Source organism: Melozone crissalis, unplaced genomic scaffold (assembly GCF_028551555.1).
Source record: "Melozone crissalis strain CALT ecotype California unplaced genomic scaffold, PUWL_Pcris_2 ptg000075l_1, whole genome shotgun sequence".
Classification (NCBI taxonomy): Eukaryota; Metazoa; Chordata; class Aves; order Passeriformes; family Passerellidae; genus Melozone; species Melozone crissalis.
The window spans coordinates 2,483,933-2,510,691 of record NW_026535852.1 but is presented as its reverse complement, the minus strand read 5'-3'; the positions used below and the strand labels follow the sequence as shown (position 1 = coordinate 2,510,691).

The 26,759-nt window shown below is 46.7% G+C and overlaps 1 protein-coding gene across 3 annotated transcripts in view; it reads left to right on the top strand.

Annotated features, from left to right (window-relative positions):
* DYRK1A (dual specificity tyrosine phosphorylation regulated kinase 1A) overlaps positions 1 to 26,759 on the top strand; it is a 103,912-nt gene that overhangs the window by 43,316 nt on the left and 33,837 nt on the right. Inside the window, exon 1 of one of the 3 annotated variants that reach the window (XM_054290016.1) lies at positions 15,201 to 15,257. The exons of the other annotated variants lie outside the window; for them this stretch is intronic. The gene's annotated coding sequence lies outside the window, so the exon portion shown is untranslated. Of the gene's footprint in view, positions 1 to 15,200; positions 15,258 to 26,759 lie in introns of those variants that run through there. 3 annotated transcript variants of the gene reach the window in all.

Here is a 26,759-nt window from a genome sequence, read left to right as displayed (position 1 = left end):
TGGTTCCTGATGGGACCAGGCTGATCCTGGTGGGTGCCCAGATGTGTTTGGTTCCTGACTGGGATCAGGCTGATCCTGGTGGGCTCCCAGATGTGTTTGGTTCCTGATGGGACCAGGCTGATCCTGGTGGGCTCCCAGATGTGTTTGGCTCCTGATGGGACCAGGCTGATCCTGGTGGGTTCCCAGATGTGTTTGGTTCCTGATGGGACCAGGCTGATCCTGGTGGGTGCCCAGATGTGTTTGGCTCCTGATGGGACCAGGCTGATCCTGGTGGGTGCCCAGATGTGTTTGGCTCCTGATGGGACCAGGCTGATCCTGGTGGGCTCCCAGATGTGTTTGGTTCCTGATGGGACCAGGCTGATCCTGGTGGGCTCCCAGATGTGTTTGGTTCCTGATGGGATCAGGCTGATCCTGGTGGGTGCCCAGATGTGTTTGGTTCCTGACTGGGACCAGGCTGATCCTGGTGGGCTCCCAGATGTGTTTGGTTCCTGATGGGATCAGGCTGATCCTGGTGGGTTCCCAGTTTCCCAGAGCAGCCCAGGCTGTGCTCAGCTTGCTGACAGAGTTACACACATCCAGGGGAGAAGTTGCTCTGCCCAGGTTTCAGAGTTTCCATGTCCCAGTGTGCATCAGCTCTCCATGCACACTTTGGGTATTTCCAGGGATATCCAAACTGCCCCTGGGTGCAGCTCAGACATATCTGAGCAGGGCTGCCCAGACCCTGCTGGATTCAGGAGCACAGTTAAGCTTGGAAAATGGAAAAGTGGCAAAGTTTGACTCTCAGATTTCTGCTGTGATGCCACAATCTCAAACCACATTTGTTGGTAAGCTGTTAAGGACAGAGATTAGATTAGATTAGATTAGATTAGATTAGATTAGATCAGATCAGATTAGAGAGCAAGAAGCAGAGTTTGTTTTCAGCAGTGACACATCAGATTGGAGGCTCTGACCTTGCACTTGTCCTGGGAGGAGCAGGGAATGCCCAGCCCAAGGGACAGCCTGGTTCTGGGCTCAGCACTCCCTGACACTCACACCCAGCCCCTGGTGGCTTCTGGCTGAGTTAAATTGTCCCAAAATTCCTTTGGGGACCTTGCTTTGGGTTCATGGCACACAGAGGCAGCTGCTGGGCACTTCTGCACAGCTGGAACACGGGCAGCAGCTTTGTTCCACACTGAGAAAAGAGATTTGTTCTTGATTTCCTCCTTCCTGTTGGTGCTGGCATTTTCCTAATGGATTGGTTATTGAAAATCCCTTTAAAATCTGGGGATACAGCAGAGAGCAGAGAATGAAGTTCTGCTTTACTGGTTAATTCTGTAACTGGTTTCTTTTTCTGCATGCTCTTACCTTCTCCTTCACCTCATTGAATCCACTTTGTGAACAGAGAGTCCAACCTCAAGTTTGCTAAAACATCCAACACTTGGCTTTATTAAAATTACAGAAAATTTTAATATTTGATCATCTTGCCTGCTGGAGCTCAGTATTTTCTCCTTCACCTCATTGAATCCACTTTGTGAACAGAGAGTCCAACCTCAAGTTTGCTAAACCATCCAACACTTGGCTTTTTCTTTATTAAAATCACAGAAAAGTTTAATATTTGAGCATCTTGCCTGTTGGAGCTCAGTATTTTCTCCTTCACCTCATTGAATCTGCTCTGTGATCAGAGAGTCCAACCTCAAGTCTGCTAAACCATCCAACACTTGGCTTTTCTTTACTAAAATCAGTGAAAATTTTAATATTTGAGCTCAGTATTTTGGGGTGACCCTGCCACTTGTTTGTGCTGCCTCAGATGTGATGGAGAGGGATGAGCAGATGTGCTGTGCCAGGAAATAACAGAAGGATGATCTCTGTAAAGGTGGATGAAGTTGGTTTCATTGTTACCTGGTTTTGTAGGCAGTGAGGCCTTGAAATAGAGAAATGTTTAATATTGTGATTAAAGTCCACAATTCCTCAGGACTCTCCAGAAAAAGAAACTCCTTCTGGCAACACATGCAGATCCAGACATGGTTTTTAGCTTTAGCTTTTAGGGCTGACATCTTCATGCTCCTGCAAGGTCCTGAAGGTGCCTAACAGGAATGAACTGCTTCTCCAAGATTTCAGGAATGAACTGCTTCTCCAAGATTTCACATGTTGGTAAATCCATTAATGTGGATTTCCACATATTGGAACTCACCTATTAGTGTGAGTTCTGGCGTGCTGTTAATGCCTCTCACTAGATCCACAATTTAAGCTGAATATAAAACTGATTTTATCTTCATGTAGGTATGGAATAATGGCTTACATAGATTATATTAGCTTATAAAATGTAAAATAAATTAAAACACCCCACCAAATATATTTACCAGGTATTGCACCTTCCAGTAATGCAGAGGCTTTGTTTGGAATAAAAGTGGGAATCAGGCCTTTGAGATATTTCACTTAGTGAAGTTTAGCAGGAGATCTGAGAGGCAGCAGATGTCCATCAGAATTCCATTTCCAGCTTCACCTTAGGTGAGTTCCAGATGTGCATGGGAGGCTCTGAGTTAGGCCTTAAGGACTGTGTAAAAAAAAGCAGCAATCTGGTAATTGATTTTTTCTTGTTTCTAAAGTTAAACCTTTGTAAAATAATTTTACAGTAATCATTTCCCAGTGCTGAGAAATTCCTGGAGACTTCCCTGAGCGCAGTGGTGGATCCAGGTGTGGATTTTAGGGTATTTCTGGTGCTGGATGTATATAAGGCAGTGTTTCTTTCTAGGCCTAAATGTTCACATCTCTGGAGTTTTCTCCAGAATTTAATTTTTCAAAATTGCCTTGTTGAGCTCATGGAATCCCATGGGCAGGGACATCTCCCACTGTGCCAGTGTCCAGCCTGGCCTTGGGCACTGCCAGGGATCCAGGGGCAGCCACAGCTGCTCTGGGCACCCTGGGATGTTGAAGGGAAACTTTGATCCCAGCATTAGGATAATTACAATAAATAAATAGCTGGGTAAAAAAATACAAGTTAGTCTTGGGTGCTTTAATTTAGAGCAGTTTGTGGTGATCTTGTGGTTTGTCACTGGTGAGCCCCAGAATTATTCCTCACCTTTAATGGCCCTGGGCAGGGGTTTGATAAGAGCAGGAAACTCCTTTAAATCCTTCAAAGAAAAAGAAGGATTTCTTTTCAGAGCCCAGAGTCTGGAGGTGAGCAGAGCAGTTATTGGCCAATATCTGATATTCCAGTGCTGTTGGGGTGTTTCCCTTTCTCCACACCCCAGGATTTCACAGATTCAGTTCCCAGCTGAGCCTCTCCTGCTCTGCCATTTGCAGATTGGCCAGAGGAGGTTTCTGAGCACCAGCTCCCCGACTAAGGAGCTGTTTGCCTGTTGGTACCTGGAGAATTCCCATCTCTGCTGGGAAGGATTCCTGGGCTGTGCTGGATCCAGGGGTACCCAGTGTTATAGGTAAAAGTTAAGTTAAGTTAAAACAGGATATAGTTCAATTATATTGTATTAATTATATTATTTGTATTATGTTAAAGGGGGGAGGGCTTATTAGAATGTGCTAGAAGGGTCCAGGGTTTGGTGAAACAGGGCTCTGATGGGGCAAGGCAAGGTCGAAGAGAGATCGGATGAAACATCTGACCAATCATTCAATTCAATACCCGTAACATCAGCCCCACTCACGTTGCTCTGAGGCAACGTGAGCCCCGCTCCCTCTCGGAGGGCTCTCACCTTTTGGGGCGCTGTGTTCCTTGCGGCCTCGGGTATAGGCGCAAACCCTTCTGCAGTCCAACGTAGTCCAGCCTCTGGCAGCCAAAAAGGTGGCTGGACGCATCTCCCAGGTCCTGGGCTACCCCGGACCCCGCCCCTGTTTCGGGGCGTGGCCTATCCCGGACGAGTCCCCAAAAAAGATGTTACGGATATGAACGAGGCCAAACTTTCTCCAGAGAAAGAGGTTCTCGTTTATTAAAATAGCTACAAGGAACGGAGTGCCCAGGATAAGCCCAGGCACCCACACAGCGAGCCAAAAACGAAAACAGTGCGCTCACCCCAAGTGCGCTGGGTTCTCCCAAACAACAAGGACCCCAAAAGAAGAAGAACCCCGACCCAAAAGAACTCCCCACGTTTATAGGCCCCCCCGGGTCCACGATTGGTGCATTTTGGATCCTCATGATGATTGGTCCATTTCCAGGCTTCTCATTGGTCTTTACCGCCGTTCATTCTGGACCAATCGTTTCTGCAGGGCTTCGAATGATTGGTCAGATGTCTCATCCAATCTCTCTTGGACCTTGCCTTGCCCCATCAGAGCCCGGTTTCACCAAACCCTGGACCCTTCTAGCACATTCTTATAAGCCCCCCCTTTAACATAATACAAATAATATAACATAATTAATACAATATAATTGAACTATATCCTGTTTTAACTTAACTTTTACCTATAACACCCAGCTGCTGCTTCCCTCCTTCCTCAGCTCTTAATTCCTCTGTTGTCCTTCAATCCTTTTTTCTTTCTCTTTGGACTTATGATGTCTCAGGAGAAAATTGCTTTTTCCCCCCCTCTTGTCAAAGCAAAAAACCCCAGGGTTTTTCTAGCTTTTGTTATATATACATAATATATAAATATATATAGAAATATAACTTCTTTTTTCCTGACCTGCAGCTGCAGGAATATTCCTTTGCTTCTTTCTCCCTTACAAAGCCTGGGAGAATTTTGTGTTGCTTTCCTTGGAAAGTTCAGCTTTTCTTCCATCTTCAGAGAAATTTTATCTGTAAAGTTGTTCTTGTCCTCTGGCTTGGGCTGACTTCATGGACTTCAGGAGTCTTCATGATTTCTCTTGTGAAGAAAAGAGATTTTCCTCAGAATAAAAAGAGGCTGTTTCACACCCAAATCAATGGGTCAGTTTTCAAGTTAGGATTGTGCACCTTCAGCTTAAATTCTGTGTTCAGCTTTGTTTTCCAACAAAGATTCTGATAGCAAAAGGCCCCGGGCAACGACTGTTTGGATCCTGAGAAAGGCAAAAGTAGTTGTTGTGTTTTTTTCTTTGTTTGGTGTTTTCTTTTATGTCTGGAGGCATGTGGAGCTCCAGGGGAAGGCAAGAAGCACAACTTCGTTTTTTCTTGGGAGAAATCCAGGCTCTATAGGCTGCCATCCAAATGCAAAAATTCTGACACTTCTGTGCTCAGAAAAAGTGCCACCAAAAGGGAGCCAGCTGAATACTCCACTTCTTCAATAGAAGGCACTTTCCCTAAATAGAATTTGGGAGCTAACTTTGTCTGGAGCAGGGATTTGGGTTCAAAACACTCCCAGAGCCGTGGTGACGTCTTTGCACTTTTTCAGAGTCTTTCCCTCTGGCTCCAGGTGTTTGGGTAAACACTCAGTGCATGTTCAGGCACCTGAGGAGTCATTTGTGTCCTGCAGTTCCATGAATTGCACACCATGAATGAAAAATCTGCTTCACTTTTTTTTTCTGAGAAGGGGTTGATAGAGGAGAAGGGAATTTTTGCTTTCATAGAATCCTGGAATGGTTTGTGTTGGAAAGGATTTTAAAACTCATCCCATTCCCACCCCCTGCCATGGCAGGGACACCTTCCATGGTCCCAGCTTGCTCCAGGCCCTGTCCAGCCTGGCCTGGGACACTTGCAGGGATGGGACAGCAGAACTTCTCTGGGCACCCTGTGCCCCACCTCACAGGGACCAAATCCTTCCCTACAAATAAATACCCTTTGCACAGATCTGTGCTCAGTATTTACAGGTTGGTCACAGCATTTTGGTGTTTGACTTTGTGTCACCCTTTGTCCCATGGATCCCAGTTTATTAGCAGTGTTTTTTGCCATCAAAAATCCACATTATCCTCGATAACAGATGAGCTCTGTCTGCCCAAGAAGCTGCCCTGCCCCATGAGGAAGACGGGTAATTCCCTCCTGGGTGAGCCTTTTGATCAGTTGAGAGAAAAGGGAATCGGTGTCTTCTGAGCAAGGCTGGGTAGCAGCTCCTTAAACAAAGTGATTTGGGCTCCTTTCAGCACCAGCTCCTAATGAATGGTGGGGATTTCATCACAGAGCAGCTAATGAGGGGCTGCACCTTTGTGTTAATGGCAAACCTGAGGCCTGGCTTTCCTCGTTCACAGACAGGAACTGAGCAGCTCTGGAGAACACAAAACACCTCAGGAGGTTTTTGGAGGCCTCTGGACAAGGTGCTCCATGAGAGGCATTGCTGTGCTCAGCTTTGGAGAGCCAGGGGGACTTTCCTGCAGCCCTTTCTGGGGTCCTCAGCACAGCTCCAAGGGAAGGGACAAGGCCAGGACATCCCAGGTGTGACTGTGCCTGATGTGCTTCTGGCCCTCAGGAGTGAAATCCAGGATTGCAGAATGGCCCTGGGGTGTGAGCTCCCCAGGGGACAGGAGCTGTGCTCCCAGGGAACAGGGACAGGGACAGGACAGGAGGAAAAGGCTCAGGCTGTGCCAGGTTGGACACCAGGAGGAATTTCTTCATGGGGAGGGTTGTTAAATATTGGTGTTCAGGATTATCACCCCAAACCCTGTCCCCAGGGGCCACATCCAGACTGCTCCTGAGCACTCCCAGAGACTCCAGACCTCCCTGAGCAGCTCATCCCAAGGCCTGACCCCTCCTGCATGGAAAGTTTCTCCTGACAGCAATCAGAGCCTCCCCTGGCAGCATCATTTCATCCTTGGTGATGTTCTGAAACATTGCAGTGGTGGCTGAAGGTGCTCAGTGCCATCACCTCTGAAGGGCCTGCCATGCTTTCCTCTCACAGATGGTGGCAAGGACAATTTTCCACCTCTGTCCACTCCCTTGTGTTTGCAGAGATGTTGCGAAGTCTCCCCTTTGTGGGACAGAAAAAGAAGGAAGTCCTCTCTGCTCGGACATGGTTGGGCTCTCTGGAGCTGCAGAGCAATCACAGCAATCCCACAAATTCCCAAAGAGGTCCTGAGGAGCTGTGTGAGCTGGGGGGACATTTGGGAGCAGTTCTGTGCTCTCCTGGCCAGCAGGGCCAGAGAAAACCCCGTGGTGCTTTGGCAGAGCCCAGCCCCGAGCGTCAGCACTGCTGGGCAGAACAGGAGCAGCTGCTTGGGGCTCCTCCTGCACCAGGACCCTGCTCTCTGCACTGCCTTTGGGGCATGAGAAATGATATTGATCTTTGCTCCTGGGAAGGCTTTCAGCTCTGCATGGACTTGGTGAAAAGTTGGGCTCCGTGGCAGTGATGAGAATAATGAGTTACGTGGCTCTTGTTTTGTACAGACATCTTAGAGGTGGCACATCCTGGGCTTGTTTGAACTTTCTGCTCCAAATTTGTGGAATCACAGAATGGTTTGGGTTGGGAGGGACCTTAAATCCCACCCAGTGCCACCCCTGCCGTGGCAGGGACACCTCCCACTGTCCCAGGTGCTCCAGCCCCACTGCCCAGCCTGGCCTTGGGCACTGCCAGGGATCCAGGGGCAGCCACAGCTGCTCTGCCCACCCTCAATCCCATTCCCTTGGGGACTGTTTGATAACTGTCCCTGGTGATGTCCTGCTGGGACACGGACATTGCTTTAGCATGATATTTCTTTGGGGTGGCGTTTCTTTAGGGTGACATTTCTTTGGGGTGACATTTCTTTGAGGTGACATTTCTTTGGGGTGACATTTCTTTGCATCCTTTCTCAATCATCTCAGCCTGGCACAGCCCTCACTCCAGTGAGTTTTCACTCATGGCAGGAGGGCATTTCCAACTTCTTCTCTCTTCTTTCCCTCTAATTTCCCTCCTCTTTCCCCCTTCTGCCAGGGAAGAGTCAGGCTGTCCCAGACTCCTCCTCACGTGTGTGTTTGCAGTCCTGCCTGTGCCCTGCATGGAGCTCTGTTCTGTTCCCTCAGAACACTTCTAAAACCTCATTGCTGAACCTTTGGAGCTCATTGATACCTCAGCTTTTAAATAAATAATTTGTGTGTTATTATTTCACTTCTCTTGACTTGCAGTGACCTCACCCTTGGTGCCATGGCCTTGTATGAGGCCGTGGTTCCTTTGCATCGCAGGACACTCATGTCTGGTGCCTGTAAATGTGGATTTCAGTGCCCTCAGGAGCTGGGAACATTCCCTGGCCAGACCAGGGCACATTTTGTTTGAATTAAAAGCCTTTAGGGGTCAGAACTCCATGAACATTTCTGCTGTGAACAGGACTTGGGGTCATCTTTTCCCAGAACAGTTGTTGGCTGAACCCTGAAGATTTCCTTTAGATCCTGTAAATAATTTTCCATCATCACCTTTCCTTGGGAACATCCAAGTCTCTTTCCTCAGGTGGAATGGTTCCTGTGCACCTCTCTGGAGGTGAGGAAACCCACCCCAACACCAAACCATGGCACAATATCCACTCAGCTTTCCCTTGGTGCGGTTCATAGACCCTGCAGGACGTGCTGGGATGGTTCCTTCCCTCCTGCACTATTGGAATATGAATCCCAATATTACCAGTTAGATTGTGCCTGGGCCAGTCTGACCCTCGCTGCTGGGCCAAAGGCGGCAGCTGTGGTGTTTCACCCCAGAGATACCTTGGCTTGCTGGAGATTGCAGCTGGGCACTGAAACAAGTGCAGGCTTAGTAGGAACTCCGTTTACCTCAGGAGAAAGGCTTCAGGCGATGGTGAAGAGGAAAAGGAGAGGATTCTGCTGGAGGGTTTATATCCAGAGCTTTATTCCATGGTCACCGAGGTCTGAATGTCAGTAACTGCTCCAACAGAATCCCGGCTGCATGGTCTGATTCACCTTTTAAGCTCAGGGACAGGGGGAGGGGAGGGACCAGGTGAGCACCAGCCAGGTGGGAGGGGCAGGGTCTCAGGGGACAGGGACACACAGACAGACCAATGACCCCCAGGCATAGGGGAGCATCCTTTGAACTTGACCAACCACACAACGCCTTGCTGGAATGTTAAGCCTGATTGACAGGACTCACTCAGCAAGGGGCGAGGGGGAAGAGGTGCAGGCACACCTGGGAGGTGACCTGGGCGTCTAAAATGGGACATTACAGCGCACCGCAACACTGCACCCCCTTGGTGACCACAGAGGTGCAGGTGGCAGGCGGCTCTCAGGAGTTTGGCATCCCAGAAAAGCCAGAGACTGATGAAGGAGAGGCTCAGATGTTGCAGTCTTTGCTTTGTGCACCTTCCATGGTGTCCCTGCAGGGGACAGGGGGCAAAGGAGGAGCCCAGTGATGGCAGATGGGGGTTTTGTAACTGGGAATCAGATTTATGGAGCAAACCAGCTGAGGGAAAGCTGGGTCAGGTGGGATAAACCAGGAATTGTTCCTTGGGAGGGGCTGGGCTGGAATTCCACCCCTGGGTCCCTGGCAGTGCCCAAGGCCAGGTTGGAACACCTGGGACAGTGGGAGGTGTCCCTGCCATGGCAGGGGTGGCACTGGGTGATTGATTTTTAAGGTCTCTTCCAACCCAAACCATTCCAGGATTCTACAAGATGCAGACAAAAATTATTTTTTAAAACTTGCACAACTCTGATGTTGGGTAGTGTTGCTCTCATTGTTATTATTAGTGTGAACAAAACCCCAATTTTCATAGCTAGCTTTAATACCTACTCCTTATTTTATGCTAGAAACAATAAAACCTTACAAGGAAAAATGCAAGATACGCTTTAAAAATAATTGTATCATCCTAAAGAAATAATGATATTTTTTGTCTGTTTTGTGGATGATTTTTGTTGTTATGTTTTAAATTTTTCTGGGTTGAAGTTTGTGTTACTTGAGATAAATCAACGCAGTTCCCAGTGAGCCCCACTTTGGGCTCACATGTTTGGATCAGTGAAGTTTGGCATCCCCAGGTTTTGGTGGTTTCCAGCTGCAAGCACAGATCCAACCACACTTAAGGATTTTTCTCCTTAAAAGCTGCTGCTTCAAGGTGAGACAAATCAAAAGAAGTAATTGCCAAAACTTGGAAGTGTGTGTACTAAATACAGAATTACTACAAAGGCAGGAAATTGGGTTTCAGATGTGAGCTTTGACTGGACTTGTCAACCCCCAAATAAATCCTGCCTGGATTTATTTCTGATTTTTTTATTTATTTTCTGTGATGAGCACTAAATTGGACATGGAAATATTGGAACTTTTTAATGATTTATTGTTTAGTGACTTGGGAGTGGGGTTTGTCAGGACTGGCTTCAGATTCCTGCTGTAAAATGCAGAATATCAGTTAGGAAATCATGGAGAGAGCAGCACAGAAATGGTTTAGGTGCAGTTCACAACCTGGGAGGATTTTATGGAACAGTTCTGGGGCTTCCAGGCAACTTTGGAGTGAGGAAAAACCTGGAATGTTGTTAATTTATGAACTGTGATGTGGATTTATGAGGACAGCGTGCCTGAGAGTTTTAAAGTGTTCTGGTTTTTAGGAACTCCATCAGAATTTGTGTTATTAATACAGAATATTCTGGTTTTTAGGAACTCCATCAGAATTTGTGTTATTAATACAAAATATTCTGGTTTTTAGGAACTCCATCAGAATTTGTGTTATTAACACAGAATACTCTGGTTTTTAGGAACTCTGTCAGAATTTGTGTTGTTAATACAGAATATTCTGGTTTTTAGGAACTCCATCAGAATTTGTGTTATTAACACAGAATACTCTGGTTTTTAGGAGCTCTGTCAGAATTTGTGTTATTAACACAAAATACTCTGTTTTTTTAGGAACTCTGTCAGAATTTGTGTTATTAACACAGAATATTCTGGATTTTAGGAACTTTGTGTTATTAATACAGAATATGCTGGTTTTTAGGAACTTTGTGTTATTAACACAGAATATTTTGGTTTTTAGGAACTCCATCAGAATTTGTGTTATTAACACAGAATATTCTGGATTTTAGGAACTTTGTGTCATTAATACAGAATATTCTGGTTTTTAGGAGCTCTGTCAGAATTTGTGTGATTAATACAGAATATTGTGGTTTTTAGGAACTCTGTCAGAATTTGTGTTATTAATACAAAATATTCTGGTTTTTAGGAACTCTGTCAGAATTTGTGTTGTTAATACAGAATATTCTGGATTTTAGGAACTTTGTGTTATTACCACAGAATATTCTGGTTTTTAGGACCTCCATCAGAATTTGTGTTATTAATACAGAGTATTCTGGTTTTTAGGACCTCCATCAGAATTTGTGTTATTAATACAGAATATTCTGGATTTTAGGAACTTTGTGTTATTACCACAGAATATTCTGGTTTTTAGGACCTCCATCAGAATTTGTGTTATTAATACAGAGTATTCTGGTTTTTAGGACCTCCATCAGAATTTGTGTTATTAATACAGAATATTCTGGATTTTAGGAACTTTGTGTTATTAATACAGAATATTTTGGTTTTTGGGAACTCTGTCAGAATTTGTGTTATTAATACAGAGTATCAAAGCAATGTCTTCAAATGCAACAGAACTGCTCTGTAGCTAAAATTTAAGTGCTATAAATTTCTCTTGGAGTGACATGAATTACTTCAAAATCATCCATGAAATCAGCCAGCCAGGGAATTCCCTGGAATCATCACAGCAGCAGCCTCCCCATAGTTGAGGTGGAATTTATAATGGTGGATATTTTTTTGTAGTTCAGTTTTTCACTTCAAAAGCCTCTGTGTGTGTGTGTGTGTGGTGTGTTAAAGATGTGTGATAGGTTCACAGCAATCTCAAATCCAATCCCAAAAATCCCCAACTCAAACAAAGGAAAGGAAAAAAGATTTTCCATATCAATAGGGCTGTGCAAATCCTGCAGGTGGAGGGAGGGGACAGCCCAAATTCTCAAAATACACACTTGCCCACGTGCCAAGTTGTTTTATTTTTACAGTTGGTTTTATTTTAAAATTGTCGTGGCTGTGTTAGATGAAATCCACCTTTATTTATGGTAGACACCAGAGCTGGGTGGATGTCACCCAGTGAAATAGCTGGGAAATACATGGGATTATTTCAGAGAGTTAAAAAGATTCTGCAGCAATTCCTAACCCTGCCTGTATCCAAACTACAAAAGTACTTTGAGATCCTCCCCCTCTCTCCTGAAAGCTGTTCTCTTTGGTCAGGTATTGAATAATTTATATCATGTGAGACTCTTGCACATGATGTATTCATCCCTTGTTTAGCACTTACATTCATGGTTTGGCATGCGGGCTGTACATTGATATGGGAGATGCTTCCCATTTTTTCTCTACCAACTGTTTAAATATATCTTGTGCCTCAGTAACTACAAATGGGAAATAGAATAATTCAAGTTATTTCCCTTGATGGGTTTGATGCATAGCAAAAGATTTCTTTTTCATTTTTTTTAAAAAAATATATATATCTGTTTGTACAAAAAGAGAGCTTTAAAAACGATGCCGATATTTATGCTAACTTTATGTTCAGCTGGAAATGCTGGGGTATTGATTTGGGATAAAATATTGGGTGTTTTTCACCTCTCATGAAAAACCTGCCATGCAGCAGGTAATTTATTCCATCCCTAATTAGTTTTGTGTTACAAACTGCAAATTGTGAGTAATGTTCTTAGGAGGTGGGGGAAGGAGGAGGTGCTGCACCATCACCAGGAACTCTGGTGAAGTGCTGATAAAAGTCTGAGAGAGCCCAGCACGGGGATTAGTGCTGCAGAGTGCCAGCCCAGCCCGGATTGCTGGGGAATCCTGTAAGCCCCTGTCAGGTAACACTGCTGCTGCAAGTGAGCACAAAATAAATGCAATAAACGATGCAATAAATGCAATAAATTAGTGCTGCAAAGTGCCTGCCCAGCCTGGACTGCTGGGAAATCCTGTAAGCCCCTGTCAGGTAACACTGCTGCTGCAAGTGAGCACAAAATAAATGCAACAAATGCTGCAATAAATGCAATAAATTAGTGCTGCAGAGTGCCAGCCCAGCCCGGATTGCTGGGGAATCCTGTAAGCCCCTGTCAGGTAACACTGCTGCAAGTGAGCACAAAATAAATGCAATAAATGCTGCAATAAATGCAATAAATTAGTGCTGCAAAGTGCCAGCCCAGCCCGGATTGCTGGGGAATCCTGTAAGCCCCTGCTCAGGTAACACTGCTGCAAGTGAGCACAAAATAAATGCAATAAATGCTGCAATAAATGCAATAAATTAGTGCTGCAAAGTGCCAGCCCAGCCCGGATTGCTGGGGAATCCTGTAAGCCCCTGTCAGGTAACACTGCTGCAAGTGAGCACAAAATAAATGCAATAAATGCTGCAATAAATGCAATAAATGCAATAAATTAGTGCTGCAAAGTGCCAGCCCAGCCCGGATTGCTGGGGAATCCTGTAAGCCCCTGTCAGGTAACACTGCTGCTGCAAGTGAGCACAAAATAAATGCAATAAACGCTGCAATAAATGCAATAAATTAGTGCTGCAAAGTGCCAGCCCAGCCCGGATTGCTGGGGAATCCTGTAAGCCCCTGCTCAGGTAACACTGCTGCAAGTGAGCACAAAATAAATGCAATAAACGATGCAATAAATGCAATAAATTAGTGCTGCAAAGTGCCTGCCCAGCCTGGACTGCTGGGAAATCCTGTAAGCCCCTGTCAGGTAACACTGCTGCAAGTGAGCACAAAATAAATGCAATAAACGATGCAATAAATGCAATAAATTAGTGCTGCAAAGTGCCTGCCCAGCCTGGACTGCTGGGAAATCCTGTAAGCCCCTGTCAGGTAACGCTGCTGCTGCAAGTGAGCACAAAATAAATGCAATAAATGCAATAAATGGGTTCCAAAAGCTGCCAGGAGATAAGGAATGGGCAGCACTGATTTTTGGGGTGTGTAGTGCACACACACTGTGGAGTTGCTGGTGGTTTAGGGCGTGTGCGGAGATATTTCAGTAGTTTCACTACTGCTAAAATGTCCAAAATGAAGTTGTTGAATGAGGGAGAGATTTCAGGAGCCTCTCTGAGGGAGTTGCTGGTGTTCCAGGACATGGAAGGAGATATTTCAGTAGTTCCACTACTGCTAAAATGTCCAAAATGAAGTTGTTGAACGAAGGAGGGATTTCAGGAACTTCACTGAGGGAGTTGCTGGTGGTTTAGGACACATAGGGGGAGATTTCAGGAGCTTCACTGTGAGAGTTTCTGGTGTTCCAGGGCATGGAAGCAGAAATTTCAGTAGTTTCACTACTGCTAAAATGTCCAAAATGAAGTTGTTGAATGAGGGAGAGATTTCAGGAGCCTCTCTGAGGGAGTTGCTGGTGTTCCAGGACATGGAAGGAGATATTTCAGTAGTTCCACTACTGCTAAAATGTCCAAAATGAAGTTGTTGAACGAAGGAGGGATTTCAGGAACTTCACTGAGGGAGTTGCTGGTGGTTTAGGACACATAGGGGGAGATTTCAGGAGCTTCACTGTGAGAGTTTCTGGTGTTCCAGGGCATGGAAGCAGAAATTTCAGTAGTTTCACTACTGCTAAAATGTCCAAAATGAAGTTGTTGAATGAGGGAGAGATTTCAGGAGCTTCTCTGAGGGAGTTGCTGGTGTTCCAGAGCATGGAAGGAGATATTTCAGTCGTTTCATAACTGCTAAGGTGTCCAAAATGAAGTTGTTGAATCAGGGAGAGATTTCAGGAGCTTCACTCCTGAAATCTGAGGATGTTGCTGGTGTTCTGGGGCATACAGGGAGAGATTTCAGTAGTTTCATAACTGCTAAAATGTCCAAAGTGAAATTGTTGAATGAGGAAGAGATTTCAGGAGCTTCTCTGAGGGAGTTGCTGGTGTTTTGGGCTATATAGGGGAGATTTCACTAGCTTCTCTGAGGGTGTTGCTGGTGTTTTAAGGCACGGAGGGAAATACTTCAGTAGTTTCTCTACTACTAAAATGTCCAAGATTAAGTTTTTGAATGAGGGAGCCGGTAAAACTGTGAAGTTCTGTTGGAGCTGACATTTTAAAATCAGTTTCCCGCTGCAGCTCGGTGCGGTTGGGCCGTGCCGGGCCCCTCAGAGCGGCTCTGGCTCTGCCCGCGCCCCTCCTGCCCCGGCCCAGGTTCCGAGCGCGGCCGGGCTCCGGTGCTGTCCCCGCCGTGCCCGGGGGCTCCGGGGGCTCCGTGCCCCGTCCCTGGCCGGCGGCACCTTGTCCCTGTCCGGTGGCACCTTGGCGGAGCCCCGGAGAACAGGAAGCCCCCCCCACCCCCTCGGCAGGTGAGTGACTCGCAGCGGCGCTGGCACATCGCTGCCGGGCTCGGCAAAGTGCAGTAAAACATGCCCGGCATCGCCGCGGCCGCCACGGCGTAGAGAGACACAGAGAGAGAGAGAGGGGGGACAGTGCTGCTGCTGCTGCTGCTGCTGCTCTGCTGCAGGGACAGCCGGGGGCTTCCAGAGTAAGTCTGTCTGTCTGTCACTCTTTGCATTTCCAGCCGCCGGTTTTCCACAGCCGCATCCCCCCTGCGCGTGGGAAGGGGATCTCCCCAGCAGGAGCGGTGCTGGTCAGTGATGGATTCACGCCGTCACAGGCACACAGACACCAATATGCTGGCAGATAATATTTTATTTATTTTTTTTCTTTAAAAGAAAAAAAAAATTTGCTTATTTCACCTTAGGATGCTTCAGCATCGCTCATGTTCAGTCGTTAGCGGCGGTAGAACGAGCTGAAATTTCATTTGCTTAAAATCTGTCGGGGGGGGGGTGAATTATAATAATACTAATAATAAAGGATGTTGTGTCTTTAGGGTTAAACCCAAACCAATGAAACATAAATTCAAAAGGGAAGGACAGGAGTGGCCTGACACAGTAATTTTAGGAGGTGACCTGCCTAAGGAAGGCAGCGACAGGGAACTTTAGAGCTTTTTAAAGGCCCGGCAAGAATTCCAGCCGGGCTCGCTCCCACCCGGCAGCCTTGGGGGATCTTTCGCATCCCAACCCCGGAGAAGGCGTCCCGGAGCCGGGCAAGGCGAAATCCTAACGCGGGCGCGCTTATCCGTAAATCCCGTGTATCATGGCTGCGCCGCCCTGCCCTTGCTGTGGGGGTGAAATGTAGAACATGAGCCTGATCCTCGGGAGATGGAGCTAATTTCGCCCTAAACTGGAAAGTGTTAACAGCGCCCGGCGAATGTGACAAAGCTCAATCGCGCTCCTTGTTTATGGAGCCCGCGCCCATTGGCCGCCGCGCGCCAGCTCTGCCCTGGCAACTGCGCGCCCGCATTTGCATAGCGCGCCGCCATTGGTCCGCGCCGCGGCGCTGCGGGCCAATGGCGCGGCGCGGCCCGGGGTGGGCTATGCTAATGAGGCGCTGTTGCTGGGGCGCGCTGCGGCAGCCGGGGATGCGCTGAGGGGAGCGCGGGATCGGCTTCCCCCTCACGCGCGGGGCCTGCGCGCTGCGAGCCGCCCTCACACCGGGCCCGGCCCGGCCTCCCAGCGCTTCGGCTAATTGCTGCTTCCCACCTGCTTCCCCTCTGTTTTAAAATTTATTATTTAAATAAAACGCCTTAAAGTAGCCAGCTTCTTGTAGAAAGCAGAACGCCGGTACACTCACCAATCACTCACGATACACCACAGCCCCTTCTCGCTGTCCGAGATCGGCATCTCAATCTGATTTTTCTTTAGAATAATCTATTTCTGGAACAAACACACTCACCTTTCAAAAATGCTGTATTCACATCCCACCTGACAAAAGAAAAAAAAAACTCCATACCAATAACCAAGCCCCTCCTCAGCTCTAAGTTGAGTCCTGGTTTTTCTTCTGTCCTAAATATCATTCCTGTCTAAGAATATTGGGGAATCTGAGCTTAAAATATATTCTGCTGCTTAAATCTGCATCTGTATCTGGCCTTTTTTCCTTTCCCTGCCTTCCCAAGCAGCTTTTGCTGCTGTTCAGTCATGGATCACTTTCCTCAGTCCTGTTCCCTCTCCCTCCCTCCCTCTTCCTCGGTGTCAAATTCCTGTATTTTCTTCCATAACTGCTCAAATTCTCTCCTTCAAACTCACTAAATCTGACTGTAAGGATAATGAATTGTTTAACTGAGTAAATCCAGCTACATTCCCTATTTTTTCCGTTTTTCCCCCTTCTCTTCCACATAAATATCAATATGTATCTGTGGTTTGATACCATCTGGCATTTGGTAGTAATAGTGGGAATTCCTGTCACAAACAGATTTTTTGTTAAATCGGATTTTTACTTTGGTGGAATTTTAATTTTTTGACTGTTTTCTAAAACTTCAGGTTCAGCAGAGGGAAATTTAGTTTTTCTTGGATAAAGCCAACATTTGCATAGAGAAACTCAGTGATTTCTAGAACAGAAAACTTAGATTTAATAAAAATTTGGTGTACTTGGAGTTTGGTTGAAGCCTTCTGAAGAATCAGTTTAGAAGTTCTTTATAGCATGTTTAAGGGATAAAATAATGTGAATTTAAACTTTTTGTCCCTAAATTTCTGCTGTATTAGGGGATTCCTGTGGTTTATAAAAGATTTTTCTCCTTATTTACTGAATTTGACAGAATTTTTTGTTTGTATTTGTGGTTTTCACTCAGAACTGAGGGACAGGTGTGGGTCTTCAAGCAGGATTAAAGATGCAGAGGTAGCTGGAGTTAAGTAATTATTGGAAAACCTGTGTTTGGAGTAATATTCACACTTCAATCTTTATTTCTGCTTTAAGGGTTGTTATGTTTGTTCAGTCAAAGGTTGGACTTGATGATCTTGGAGGTATTTTCCAACATTGTTGTTTCTGTGAGTCTTTGAACTTTCACCATGATCATAAAAAGTTTATCTCCATTTCCTCCTCTCCTTTATATTCCCTCTTTTTAATGGCAGGTTTTTCACTCAATTAGAAAAATTACAAACCTTAGAATAATTGCATAAGATCATAAATTACACATGAATTTGTAGGGGGAGACAAAAAAAGAAGCCTCAGAACCTCAACCTTGGCACATTTTCACCATTATTGATGGGTTTGGATAATTTCTATTTGTCAGTTTTAAAATAAAAGTTAGGTCTCTTCTTGAAATAGAGGTTATTAAACATTCAGCAATAAAGTATTGACTGCTGAGATATTGTTTCACTCACTGATTTGTCATTAAATAAACAAATACACGCTGGGGTGAATCAGCAGCCAAAGTACTGGGGTTTGCCCAGTGCTCCTGAGCAGCTGGACAGAGTTCCAGCGTGCCAGGGAAACTTGGGAAGAACTTGAAGAGAGTTGGAAAAGGGGAAAAGCTTCCCTAAGAGTTGGTGTGTGTGCAGTCATTTCCTCTCTAAACCCTGGGATATCCTCTCTTGGAGGATCACAAAGGTGAAAAAGGAGCTTTTTTAACTTACCCTCAAAGCTGCTCCTCTGTGGAGCTCTGTAAAACACAGATTTACCTGCTAGGATGTGCCCCTTGTCTTTGCAAAGTCCAAAAATTTAAATTATGGAGCCCTTTGGTGTTTGTCCCATGTCTGGATGTTTTTGTGCAGAGCAGGAGAAAATGCAGAATTCTACAGAAGGAAATGATTGTTTGTGAATTCCGAGGATGCAAAAACAATGAGCCCTCTATAGAATGTATAAGCAGCCAGGAATAATTTTATTTGGAGCACAGTCTGAAGAGTGGCAAGGGATATTATGTTAAACACAATGAAAATCAAAAGATCTATTGTGTGGCCACCTATTGAGGCAGCACTGCTTCCATTCTGCCCCTAAAACAAACAGGGCATTCATGGGGCTAAACAGAATCATAACTTATTGACATGGAGGCACAGAATTAAAGCTGGGCAAGGATTCTGGCCTTTCCTCATTTCTCTTCATTTCAGTGGCTTTTCAGTTCAGTTTGCTGTTTCCTTGTGGAATTCCAGGTGGTTTTTAGCTGTGCTTTAAGGCAGGTGCTTGTCCAGGGCAGAAATGGAAAAGCAGAGGTCTCACAGAGCTTCATTTGGGCTTTGAAAGTTCAGAGTGCTTGTGTTTCCTGGAGGTTTTAACTGAGAATTTTGGCAATCTTGGGCTTCATTTAATAATAAAAAAAGTGGTTTCACTTTCACAACATTTTCTCAGTTCTGAGATTCTCCGGAGTGTACTCAAAGTCATATTTATAAGTTAATGAAACCTGCATTTATATACTGTGTTGCCAGTGGATTAAATGAGTTTAGAAACTTCTTTCTCTTGTAGTGGGAGAATTACAATGAGCAGCAGCATTCAGCCCTTCTGGTACCAGATTTTTATTTTTGAAGTGGCTTTTTTTATTTTTTGGTAGATTTTTCCCGCAGTGTTTCCCTGTGACAAATCTGAGCTGCGGTTTTTCTCCAGGAAAGGGAACTGGAGTTCTCTGATTGCGCAAAATGCACAAACCACAAGTCCTGCCCAAAGTCCACCTCCTGTGCAGCCCATCCAGGGAAGGAGCTGGCCAGGACAGGCTCAGCATGGCACAGCAGCTCATCAACCTGCTCCTGGCCTGCTTTTCCTCCAGGCTGGGAAAAGATGGAGCTTGGGGTCACCTCCTGAGCCCTGAGGCCTCCCTGCAGCTCTGGCCAGTGGGGACGAGCAGGAGCAGGGACAGGAGCAGGGACAGGAGCAGGAACAGGAGCAGGAACAGGAGCAGGGGCAGGAACAGGAGCAGGGACAGGAGCAGGAGCAGGAACAGGAGCAGGAACAGGAACAGGAGCAGGGACAGGAGCAGGAGCAGGGACAGGAACAGGAACAGGAACAGGAACAGGAACAGGAGCAGGAACAGGAACAGGAGCAGGAACAGGAGCAGGGACAGGAGCAGGGGCAGGAACAGGAGCAGGGACAGGAGCAGGGGCAGGAACAGGAGCAGGGACAGGAACAGGAGCAGGGGCAGGAACAGGAGCAGGAGCAGGGACAGGAGCAGGGACAGGAGCAGGAGCAGGGACAGGAGCAGGAGCAGGAACAGGAGCAGGGACAGGAGCAGGAGCAGGAGCAGGGACAGGAGCAGGAGCAGGAACAGGAGCAGGAACAGGAACAGGAACAGGAGCAGGGACAGGAGCAGGAACAGAAACAGGAGCAGGAGCAGGAACAGGAGCAGGAACAGGAGCAGGGACAGGAGCAGGAACAGAAACAGGAGCAGGAGCAGGAACGGGAGCAGGAGCAGGGACAGGAGCAGGAACAGGAGCAGGGACAGGAGCAGGGACAGGAGCAGGAGCAGGAACGGGAGCAGGAGCAGGGACAGGAGCAGGAACAGGAGCAGGAACAGGAGCAGGGACAGGAGCAGGAGCAGGAACGGGAGCAGGAGCAGGGACAGGAGCAGGAACAGGAGCAGGGACAGGAGCAGGAACAGGAGCAGGAACAGAAACAGGAGCAGGAGCAGGAACAGGAGCAGGAACAGGAGCAGGGACAGGAGCAGGAACAGAAACAGGAGCAGGAGCAGGAACGGGAGCAGGAGCAGGGACAGGAACAGGAGCAGGGACAGGAGCAGGGGCAGGGACAGGAGCAGGGACAGGAGCAGGAACAGGAACAGGAGCAGGGACAGGAGCAGGAGCAGGGACAGGAGCAGGAACAGGAACAGGAGCAGGGACAGGAGCAGGAACAGGAGCAGGAGCAGGAGCAGGAACAGGAACAGGAGCAGGGACAGGAGCAGGGGCAGGGACAGGAGCAGGAGCAGGGACAGGAGCAGGGACAGGAGCAGGGACAGGAGCAGGAGCAGGAACAGGAGCAGGAGCAGGGACAGGAGCAGGGACAGGAGCAGGGGCAGGGACAGGAGCAGGAGCAGGAACAGGAGCAGGAACAGGAGCAGGGGCAGGGGCAGGGACAGGAGCAGGAACAGGAGCAGGGACAGGAGCAGGGACAGGAGCAGGAGCAGGAGCAGGGACAGGAACAGGAGCAGGAGCAGGAGCAGGAGCAGGGGCAGGAACAGGAGCAGGAACAGGAGCAGGGGCAGGAACAGGAGCAGGGGCAGGAGCAGGAGCAGGAGCAGGAACAGGAGCAGGGACAGGAGCAGGAGCAGGAGCAGGGACAGGAACAGGAACAGGAGCAGGGACAGGAGCAGGGGCAGGAGCAGGAGCAGGAGCAGGAACAGGAGCAGGGACAGGAGCAGGAGCAGGAGCAGGGACAGGAACAGGAACAGGAGCAGGGACAGGAGCAGGAGCAGGAGCAGGAACAGGAGCAGGGACAGGAGCAGGAACAGAAACCGGAGCAGGAGCAGGAACGGGAGCAGGAGCAGGGACAGGAGCAGGAGCAGGAACGGGAACAGGAGCAGGGACAGGAACAGGAACAGGAACAGGAACAGGAACGGGAGCAGGAGCAGGGACAGGAGCAGGAGCAGGAACGGGAACAGGAACAGGAACAGGAGCAGGAACAGGAGCAGGAGCAGGAGCAGGAACGGGAACAGGAGCAGGAGCAGGAACGGGAACAGGAGCAGGGACAGGAACAGGAACAGGAACAGGAACAGGAACAGGAACGGGAGCAGGAGCAGGGACAGGAGCAGGAGCAGGAACGGGAACAGGAACAGGAACAGGAGCAGGAACAGGAGCAGGAGCAGGAGCAGGAACGGGAACAGGAGCAGGAGCAGGAACAGGAGCAGGAACAGGGACAGGGGCAGGAGCCAGGAGCCAGGAGCAGGAACAGGAGCAGGAGGAACCCTGGGGGTTGTTTCTAAGTTCAGGGTTCCGTTCTGCTCTCAGGGCAAGCAGTGTTTGGCGTTTGTGTACAGGGAAGTTGGCTGAATGGTCATTGTAGGAGAACTTGTGGAGCAGCCATTCTCAATAATCCCCCCACAATACTCACGTTCCTCCTCCGGGGGATATTTATAACGGGATTGTTCTCCGGGAGCTGCCCCAGGTAATTCCCCTTTGTTCCCTGGGCTCTCTCAGCCTTTCCCACTGCAGGCCGAGCGCAGGGAGGTCCCTGCACCCCACGATGTCACCGCGTGGGGACAATGGGCAGGGCAGGGCGGCGGGAGGTCACGCAGAGTTCAGGCCGGGGTTTGCTCGCTGATTGTTCCAAACCCTGCCGTCCCCAGCGCTGACGTTTGTGGTGCTCAGGGTGAGCTCTGCTGGGTCTGCCTCGTCCTCAGCGTGGGTTTGTGTGGGCAGAGAGCTCTCCCATCCCAGGGCTGCTGCTGGTTCTCCCTGGCTGTTCCGGCCTGTGCTGGTTCACCTCAGAGGGCCAGAGCAGCGCAGGGATCTGCCTCCCTTCTCCAGACCCCCTTCAGTGCTCGTGGGTGCTGAGAGCTTTTCCAAGCAGAGATGGTGGAAAATAAAAGTTGACCAGAACTCTTCAAAACAATGAACCTTGCAAAAAAATAATCTTCTGTGGAGGAGAGGGATTGTACAATTCCTCAGCTAACACAGGGTTTTCTTAGAGTGGACATTGGGTGGCTTTCACATTGTGAAAAATGCCAATCACTTGTTTTTAACATTTTGAAAGTTTAATAAGAATAAAATGGTTATGAGAATAGTAATACAATTAGAGTAATAATGATTTGGACAATTTGAATTAGGACAATATGAGACAAAAGAAACAAACAGTTACAGACAGTCCAGGTACCTTTTCCTGAGCAGCACAAGCCCAAAAAAGGACACCCATTAACAGAGGATTAACCCTTAAAAACAATAACCTGTTGCATATTCATACACCTCATCCATGGTGCATAAATTCCATTCAAACACAGGATTCTGGCTGGGCAGTGTCAGCTTCTTCCTCTGAATCCTGACAGTGCCTTCAGGTGGGAAAAAGTTCATTTCTCCTGGTAAGAGGGTGATCAATCCTTTTTCTCTGAAAGATTCAGGTGTCCTGTGGCTGCTCTCTCACTGCCAGTCCTTTCTTTAAAAAAGTATCCTAATAGCATCGTTTCTATTTTAACAATTTTTGTAACCTAAAACTCTATTTAACACACTACTTAAGAGAATTAACACAGCATAACTTTTTAACACAACGCATATGATATTCATGTTAATATTTGCAAAAAGCCAATCATAAAATAGGCATTTTTCACACACATCACTAACTTAAACACAGAAAAAAGCAGCAAGAAGTGCTTGCCTTCACCTGTGGTGGTTTAGCAGGGGTTGGAAACAAAAAGATTTAAAGTCTGAGCCTGTCCTGCTCAGTCAGAACCGTGCTTGTTCTGAATTTCAGCCCCACCAGCTCTGAGCTCTGGGTGTGGGAGGCAGAACAGCCTTTGTGGCCAACCAGACCCTTCACACTCGTGTTCCCTGGTGGTGTTTTCTGGCAGGTTCTCACTCAGCTGCCAGCACGTCCCCGAGGGGGAGTGCAGGGAATGGCTGCACATGGTGAGAGAGGGAGGGTGGGCTGGCAGGGAGAGGAGCTCGCAGCACCTTGGGTCAGAGCAGTGATCTTAGGAGGGAAGATGTTGAAGAAAAGGAAGAAAAGTTGTAGCAAGGCGGAGAGAATGGCAGGTGAATTGTGCAGAGGAAGTTCCACACTTGATTTATCATCGTAATTCCATTCCCTGCCACAGGCAGGGACACCTCCACTGTCCCAGATTGCTCCAACCTGGCCTTGGGCACCTCCACACTTGGGGAATTCCTGCATTTAAACTCTAAATGCTGATGGGACTTCCACTGCCTTTACCTCTTCATCTTGCACAGCCACCAGCAGGCAGGGAGGTGTTTTCAGGCTGTTGCAGAGGTTCTGTTATCAGCAAGATAACTCCTTATCTTGTCATGGAGCCGAGATCTGCTGCTGCTGCTGCACTTGGGAGATGCTCTGTCAGTCCTGAGGCAGATTTGCATCACTCGCAGCGTCCAAACTGTCACTTTTTGGGGGCTGATTTTTAATTGTGAGGTGAGAAGTAGGAAGAGATATTAAGGAAATGTCACTTTTTAAATTCTCTAATGGTTTTTGTCTGACTTTGCCTCCTTTTTTATATTTCACTATGAATTCTCCTCAGTAGAGCACTGAGGTAGAAGTGTGACAGAGGGACAAAGAGAGTCACAGAGATACTTTGAGAAGCAAAGTAGATCTTTAATGAGCAGGGTGGGTGGCAGGAATGCAGAGAAACCTTGGAATCACTGTTGGGATTTTCAGGTGCAGTCCCACCCAACAGAGGAGCTGCTGTAACAACTGATCCTGAGAGAAACCTCACTTTGTGCTGACTTTGTGTCACAGAAATGTGGAAACCCTGAGGCTGGAAGAGACCTTTGGAGGTTGCCCAGTGCTGTGGCCAGTTGGGTTTTGGGTACAATCCAGTGATTTCCATCCAATTTACAGTGCACTGATTGTAATCCAGTTTACAATCCATAGATTTCAATCCAGTTTACAATGCACTGATTTCAATCCAGTTTACGATGCACTGATTTCAATCCAGTTTACAATCCATAGATTTCAATCCAGTTTACAATGCACTGATTTCAATGCAATTTACAGTGCACTGATTTCAATCCAATTTACAATCCATAGATTTCAATCCAGTTTACAATGCACTGATTGTAATCCAGTTTACAATCCATAGATTTCAATCCAGTTTACAATGCACTGATTTCAATCCAGTTTACAATGCACTGATTTCAATCCAGTTTACAATCCATAGATTTCAATCCAGTTTACAATGCACTGATTTCAATGCAATTTACAGTGCACTGATTTCAATCCAATTTACAATCCATAGATTTCAATCCAGTTTACAATGCACTGATTTCAATCCAATTTACAATCCATAGATTTCAATCCAGTTTACAATGCACTGATTTCAATCCAATTTACAATTCAATGATTTCAATCCAGTTTACAATGCACTGATTTCAATCCAGTTTACAATCCATAGATTTCAACCCAATTTACAGTGCGCTGATTTCAATCCAATTTACAATTCAATGATTTCAATCCAGTTTACAATCCATACATTTCAATCCAATTTACAGTGCACTGATTTCAATCCAGTTTACAATGCCCGGATTTCAATCCAATTTACAATTCAATGATTTCAATCCAGTTTACAATGCACTGATATCAGTCCAATTTACAATCCATAGATTTCAATCCAATTTACAATGCACTGATTTTTTTCTGGGTTGTTGATCCACTTGGGATCACTCAGTCACCTGCAGCTCTTCCCCATCACTCAGTGAATGTTTGTGCCTTGCTGTAGCTGAAAAGAAAGGCCAGGGATGTGTTTTACCACCAAAAATACTTTTTTGGGAGGAGGTTTAATGTCTAAATGAGTTCTCTGGACTGATATCAAAATGGGAATAACAGGATCTCAAATGGATGAGAGAGGAAATTGAATCTGCATGGAGTTCTTAAAAATCTATGCAAAAATTTAAAAATGTATACAAACTTTTCCAATATTACACTAGTGTAGTTTATTCACAGGCTCCTCAATAATCATTATCTCAAATACTTGTTATGCCTGCAGTTGATAATTTATTTGTTGCTTAAAAAAATCATAAAATCACAGAATGGTTTGGGTTGAAAAGGACCCTGAAATCACCCAGTGCCACCCCTGCCGTGGGCAGGGATAACCCAGCCTGGCCTTGGACACTTCCAGGGGTGGGGAGGCCCCAAAAATCCATTTTAAGAAAACCCCAAACATCTAAAACACAGCCATTTTGAATGACAGAAGTATTTTCCATCCTCCCCAAATAAACAAATAAATAAATTCTTGAACTTCTTCCACTGTGTTGAGAGGATGCTTTAAGAAATAAACCTTCTCCTTTATGAGGGGATCCATTTCTGCAGTGTGTCTATTTTCAGAGAGCTCTGGGAGCCTCTTTGGAGTGCAAATACAAATCAAGGTGGGTATTTTTATGCCTCCCCTGAACTAACATTAGGTAAGGCTTATTTGTAAGACAATTCTGCCCACTCCAAATCCATAATCCTTTCCCTTAATGTATTTCATGCTTAGAGATCTTGGCATATGTTAGGGGGTTTTTAAAAAACTTCATTTTCTTCCCAAGGTGCTTTACAAGGTGGGATCACTTGAACTTGAAGTGGTTAAAAAAGGAAAATTGATGATTGACTGCACCTTGTTCTCAGATATTTCTGTCCTGTGTGGAAGTTCTGGATGTGCTGTGGGAACAGGTTTTGGTGGATTTTAGTCCTGCCCTGGTGCTCAGCAGATCCCTGATTTTTTTGGATGTCTGGAGCTCTCCAGATGAGCCAGAAACAATCTCAGAGCCATCTAGTTCTGGATGTGCTGGTGGATTTTAGTCCTGCCCTGGTGCTCAGCAAATCCCTGATTTTTTGGATGTCTGGAACTCTCCAGATAAGCAAAAAATCAATCTCAGATCCATCTAATTCTGGATGGGCTGTGGGAACAAGTGCCCATGGATTTTAGTCCTGCCCTGGTGCTCAGCAAATCCTTGATCTTTTGGATGTCTGGAGCTCTCCAGATGAGCCAAAAAACAATCTCAGACCCATCTAGTTCTGGATAGGCTGTGGGAACAATCTCAGACCCATCTAATTCTGGATGGGCTATGGGAACAATCTCAGACCCATCTAGTTCTGGATGTGCTGGTGGATTTTAGTCCTGCCCTGGTGCTCAGCAAATCCTTGATCTTTTGGATGTCTGGAGCTCCCCAGATGAGCCAAAAAACAATCTCAGACCCATCTAGTTCTGGATGTGCTGTGGGAACAATCTCAGACCCATCTAGTTCTGGACGTGCTGATGGATTTTAGTCCTGCCCTGGTGCTCAGCAAATCCTTGATTTTTTTGGCTGTCTGGAGCTCTCCAGATGATCCAAAACCCAATCTCAGACCCATCTAGTTCAGGATGGGCTGTGGGAGCAGGTTTTGGTGGATTTTAGCCCTGTCCTGGTGGTCAGCAAATCCTTGATTTTTTGGATGTCTGGAGCTTTCCAGATGAGCAAAAAATCAATCTCAGACCCATCTAGATCTGGATGTGATATGGGAACCCATCTAGTTCTGGATGTGCTGGTGGATTTTAGTCCTGCCCTGGTGGTCAGCAAATCCTTGATTTTTGTTTTTTGGATGTCTGGAGCTC